This window comes from Callorhinchus milii, unplaced genomic scaffold (assembly GCF_018977255.1).
Source record: "Callorhinchus milii isolate IMCB2004 unplaced genomic scaffold, IMCB_Cmil_1.0 Scaffold3, whole genome shotgun sequence".
In the NCBI taxonomy this organism is placed as follows: Eukaryota; Metazoa; Chordata; class Chondrichthyes; order Chimaeriformes; family Callorhinchidae; genus Callorhinchus; species Callorhinchus milii.
In genome coordinates, this window is record NW_024704744.1 from 38040128 (window position 1) to 38046338 (window position 6211).

General features: G+C 41.9%; 1 protein-coding gene across 1 annotated transcript in view; it reads left to right on the forward strand.

Moving 5' to 3' along the window:
- The window catches only part of LOC103182206 (ATG5 autophagy related 5 homolog (S. cerevisiae)), a 166017-nt gene that overhangs the window by 97396 nt on the left and 62410 nt on the right, over positions 1 to 6211 (forward strand). The gene's annotated exons all lie outside the window — the stretch shown is intronic.

Here is a 6211-nt window from a genome sequence, read left to right on the forward strand (position 1 = left end):
TCCTGGCGGGCGAAATGTTGGGCAAGTTTCCTTCCTCCACACACCTCTATTTACCGAGTAGTAAGTAGGAGCCCGGTTGTTAGTCAATTGGCAGATCGCTTTTTCAGGGATAATAATTCCTTACAACAAAAAAATAATAAATTGGTCACTTCAATTCACAACTATTTGTGGGACACTGCTGTGCACAATTGGCTGCCGTGTTTCGCCCACAAATATACATCAATTCACTTTACAGTATATTGACCAACTCCATAGGCTGCAGATCATCCAGAACTCTGCACCCCGTGTCCTTTCCCGCACTAGACTCCGCGACCCTATCACCCCCATCCTTGCCCAACTCCACTGGCTTCCCATCACACAGAGGATACAGTTCAAGATCCTGGTCCTCAACTTCAAAGCCCTACACGGTCTTGCTCCCCACTACCTCTCCGACCTCCTAACCCCCTACCACCCTGTTCGCGCCCTCCGCTCAGCAGGCTCCGGCCAGCTTCACATCCCCCGCCTTATTCGCCCCACTATCGGCGGGCAGGCCTTCTGCCACTCTTCACCCACCCTCTGGAACTTCATCCCGCAGTCCCTCCGTTTCACCCCCTCCCTTGCCACCTTCAAGATCCACCTCAAAACCCTCTTCAACAGCGCTTTCAATCTCCCTGCTTCACTCCCTGCCCTTCACTCTCCACCACCCCGACCCTCAGATCGGGTCCATAATTCTGTCTATCCAGCGCCTTGGGACAACCTCCCGACGTGAAAGGTGCTATACAAATGTAATTTTGTTGTTGTTGTTGTATTCAGTGAAGCGCTTTGAGACGTCTCGAAGACATGATATGGCATTATATCAAATGCAAGGATTATTACTATTGTGTCAAATCAAGGGAGATTATTATTATGTAACTGATCTGATCACAAACAGAGGCCCGATTTGGGATATTCAAAAAGTAAAATTTTGTGCATTAACTGCAACTTCCTGTTTGTGATTTCTGGTTTGCAAAATTCATCCCCTGCAAATTTTAAATTGGCAAAGCCAGACACCAGCAGTAAATATGCAACTATTTTGATCAATGGCCATTTTTCTGATCTTTGCTGGCTTGGGATTCGTGATTGGCCATTTGACAATCTCACAATCCTTGCAAACAAGAAGTTGCAACTAACACAAAGTGTCTCTGGTTCTTAATGTTGCTCTTTGGACCACAATGTCACCATTAACCGCTTTCAAGTCAGTGAATCAATAGGAAAATGAAGCTCTCTCTACTCTTCCTTTCAGTCAATTTCAGAAAAGCATCTTTTGAATGTTTTCTCTTCCTATGTCAGGCATCCCTATGGTAATTTGGACTCAATCACAATAGGAACTGAGTTAAATTTAGCCAAACTTACTTCATATAGGACCATTACAGTCAGCAGAGAGAGGAGACTCTCAGTACGTCATAGAAACATAGAAAAATAGAAATCTGCGCTGCAGAAGGAGGCCATTAGGCCCATTGAGTCTGCACTGGCTCACAGAACAAGAAAATGGCCTCAATCCCACTGCTCCACCTTATCCCCAAACCCCTTCAAGCCCCTATTTTTCATATGCCCGTCAACTTCCCTCTTGAAAGCTACGATGATCTTTGTCTCCATTGCTCATATTCCGATAACTCTCTGGGTCAAAAGTTTCCTCCTAAGGTATAATAATAATAATAATAATAATAATAATCCTTGCATTTGATATAGCGCTTTTCACGTCGGAAGGACGTCCCAAAGCGCTTCACAGAACACACTGTAAAGTGAATTGATTGTATATTTGTGGGCGAACGCGGCAGCCAATTGCGCACAGCAATGTCCCACAAAAGGTCGTAGATTGAAAATGACAAATTTTATTATTGTTTTTGGTTTTGGAGGGATTATTATTAGGCGTGTGGAGTAAGGAAACTTGCCCAAGGTTTCGCCCTGCCTGGAATTGAACTCAGGTCTCTCACTTGCAAAGCGAGTGCTCTAACCACTGAGCTACAGGACTCCAAGTTATCTTATGACTATACATCCCCTAGTTACTGACCCCTATCAATGGTATCAACTTCTCCCTATTTACCCTAACAAAACCTCTCATAATTTTGTACACCTCTATAGGTCCCCCCTCAACCCTCTCTGCTACAATGAAAACAAACCCAGCATCACCAATCTCTCCTCATAACTGTAGCCCTTCATCCCCAGAATCATTCTCGTAAACCATTTTCAAATGACTTATATACCTGATTCCCAAATCTCTTTGTTCCTCAGCTTGTTGCATTCCATGTGCCCTAAGATTCTCCACCAGTCTTCTGTGCAGCTCCTTATCAAATGTCTTTTGGAAATCCAAACATACAACATCCATAACATTGCCTTGATCTACATTTGCAGTTACTTCTTCGAAGAACTCTATTAACTTGTTCAAACATGCCCTTCACAACTCTGTGCTGACTGTCCCTGTTTAACACCTGCCTATCTATGTAATAGCTAACCTAGTTCCTTATTATTTTCTCCAAAGGTTTACCCATAACCAACATAAGGCTAACTGGCCTCCTTGAGAAGTTCCACGAATTGTCTTTGGAAAATGGCTTTGGGCGAATTTGGTTCACAATTTGGACTCCAACACTAATTTCAGTTTGTCGTTTTTGGACACCTGAGCGCTGAGTCTCCTGATGTATGATGTAATGCAATGTCAACAATGCATTCTGGTTACAACCAATTGCAATCGATGTTTCTTCAATTCAGTGACAAATCCAAGTTGCATACTGATCATTGCAGCAGCTCCATCAGTTGTCACAGATGTTAGCTTTTGGAAGTTAAAGCCAAACTATTTGCAGATTTTCTGTAATGCTTGAAAAATATCGACACCTCATGTTTGAACTCTTAGTTCATCCAGCCCTTGAAGCATCTTGTGAATATTGAAAATCTGGCGCCACAAATTGAATCCACATCACCAGCTGAGGACATCTTGGATATCACAACTTTCATCCAGTGATAAGAAAATATCAAACAGTCATTGAATTCAGCCACCAGTTGCGACTCAAAATCAGATAATAACTCCTTAATTCTGTCAGGCAGAGTCTGGTGACTCAACTGCAACTTTTGCATGATATCATCAAAATTCTTGAGAAGAGTGTTCATCGCAGTGAGCAGAATTTTCTTGATCATTTCCCCATTGGAAAATGGCATTTTTAGACGAGCCAGGATCCAAGAAACTTTGTGGTTGGCCTGAGTTATGAGTTCCAACACAGCCAGAAACTTTGCCAGCACTTGTTGCTGCGAATCAAACTCTGTTTTAACTCTTGGAATTTCTTTGCAACGCTTAGCAGAATTCAACGGAAATTTCTTATCAAATTCCAAATACATCAAATTGAAATTTAACATTTGATGTTAAATCCTCTATAGTCCTCTTCTTTTCTGCAAAGAAGGCAAAATGTTTTTCCGTGGTTTGTCAATGACTGCAAATCGATTCTCCCAGGACACTTAAAAACAATGCTATATTTCCGTTTCTGACCAATTTCACTTCTTTGCAGGAAGTTCAATGATTTCTGCAGAAGCAGCTGTTTCTTTGGAATTTTCACGAGTTCTAACAACACACTTATCCATTGCTTCCAGTACATTAAGCAACAATGTTCTTTACGGGTACACCATATAAAGATTATGATCCCCAGTTTTAGCAGTGTGTGTTAAGGCATTGTGGCCAGAATCGGCCTATCTTTCACAGGAGAGCTCATAACCGACGAACCTTTGACATGCATCAAAAATGATGCATCAGCCAACAACAAAAAATAATCCCTAGTTTGCAGATGTATATGTGGGTGCTGCTCGCAACTGTTACACCAGGGAGTATTCAATTAAGTACAACGTGAATCAAAGCCATTCGCAGCAACAGTGTAGTTGTAGTGGAATTACTACAACAAAGACATTGCATACGTTTAATAATAATAATAATCCTTGCATTTTATACAGTGCCCTTTTGAGACATTCAAAGCACTTTACAGAATATACTGTAAAGTGGATTGATTGATTGAATATACTATAAAGCAGGCGAAACGTGGCAGCCACTCGCACACAGCAGTGTCCCACAAACAGTCGAGGAGTGAGTGACCAAATTATTGTTATTATTAATAAATAATTATTATTATTAATTAATTATTATTTAAGATCACCAGAATTGTGGGAAATTCTTAAATTCCAAAGCCATTTTTGTACGAACTGTGGAAAAGTATTTGTATATGTATGTGGAAAACATTGGGTATTTTTGAATATTCCACATTCAATTCAAACTTGCAGCAATTACACAATAATTCATTAATTTTCAAATGTAACTTTGCAAACAAGCTATTGAAGCTTGTACAGTTAAGTTGCTAGTATTTAATTGACACATATTTCCATACAAAGAGAATAGAGACATCCTGAGGTGCAAGTTACATTCATTTGAATACATGGAAAACAGTTTGTGTGAATTGTGTACTTAATATACAAATCTATGTCATTATATTGTCACTAAAAAAAATTCACCAATTGAGTGTACTCATTTTCTTCGATTATTCAGACAAGTATTATTTTAGATGACTGTTTCATTATCCTGTTTGTCTGTGCTGGATGCAAATTGCAGAGTTCTTGTCGCAGCTTTTTGTGTGCAACTAAGAGCAGCAATCTCTTAATACAGATTGTGTATATAGTTGTCTAGCTCCCCCACTGGAGATATCTAATCTCATTCTCTCCGTCTTTCCCCATATTCCGTATTATTTCCGTGAATATTTATCCAATTCTCACTTGAACACTGTTATGGATTCTACCACTGGAACACTCACAAACTGTGTTCTATCAGGAAAGACGAGTAATAGAGTGGGGAAGGGAAGTCTCAGCCTCAGGAAGGAAAGAAAACTAACTTGTATTTGTACAGTGTCTTATCACTTCAAAGCATCTCAAGGCACTTTACGATAATTACAGTAATATATGGTGACTGTTCTTCGTATGTATAGAAAAAAATGCCAGTCATTTTGTACAAGTTCCCATCAAAAACCGTGAGGAGAATGATTAACTAATCTGGAGGATTGGTGGCTAGAACATAAGAAAATCTCTTTGTTTGAATAATGCTACAGGCTTTTTACTGTCCACCTGAAGAACAGGTAACTGGAAACTCGGTCAATGTCTCATCACAAGTATATGACGCCTTCTCTCTTTGTGACCAGGGCTTCCTCTGCTTCCTCGTCCTCCTGAATCTCTCTGCCGTGTTCCACACAGTCTTCCACTCCACACTCCTCCACCGTCTCTCCTCCCTTATCCACTGTAGTGGACTAACTGCCAACAATATATTTCGGCAAATGATTTCTCCTCCCGCCCCCAACCCGGTCACCTGCGGGGTATCCCAAGGCTCCATCCTTGGCCCCCTTCTTTTCATCATTTACATACTCCCTCTCAGCGATGTCATCAGCAAACATGGGGTCAACTTTCACATGTACGCGGATGATACCCAAATCTACTTCTCCTCCTTCAGCTGCTACTCCCAGTCTGCTGATGTCCTGCCATATTGTTTGAGACATCAAGACCTGGATGAGTGCAAATTTCCTGCAGCTGAATGTTGGCAAGACAGAAGCCATATTCTTTGGTTCCCGTCAACATCTTCTCTCCTGTGGGTCTGAACTCCTCAACCTCCTGGACTCTCCCGCAGACTCTCCAAATCTGTGTGCAACTTCGATCCCCAGCTTTCCTTTCTACAATACATCCATTCCCTAACCAGGACTGCTTCTTTCCACCTCTGCCACATTGCTTGTCTCTGTCCATACCTCACAACCAATGCAGCTGAAACCCTCGACCATGCCTTCGTTATTTTTGCCTATTCCAATGCCTTCCTCTCTGGTCTCCCCAGCTCCACAACATCAAATGAATTCAAAACTCTGCCGTTTGGTTACTCACCTGCAAAAAACACCTTGCCACCAACACACCAGCCCTTGCCAGACTTCAACTCACTCCCTCCCTCCCCACCTTCAAATCCTGCCTGAAGACCTTTTTTGATCGTGCTTAAGGTCATCTCCCCCGGCTCGTTGTCAGACTCTGCCACTGTGAAGCTCCCTGGGATGCTACCCCGAGTGAAGGGTACTATATAAATGCAAGTTGTTGTTGTCACTGTTAAGCTACTTCCCAGCTGCTTCCCAACATCTAAGGCTGGTATCAGCCTGACCCAATTGGTAGCACTTTTGCTTCCAAGCCAGAAGGCAATGCCTAA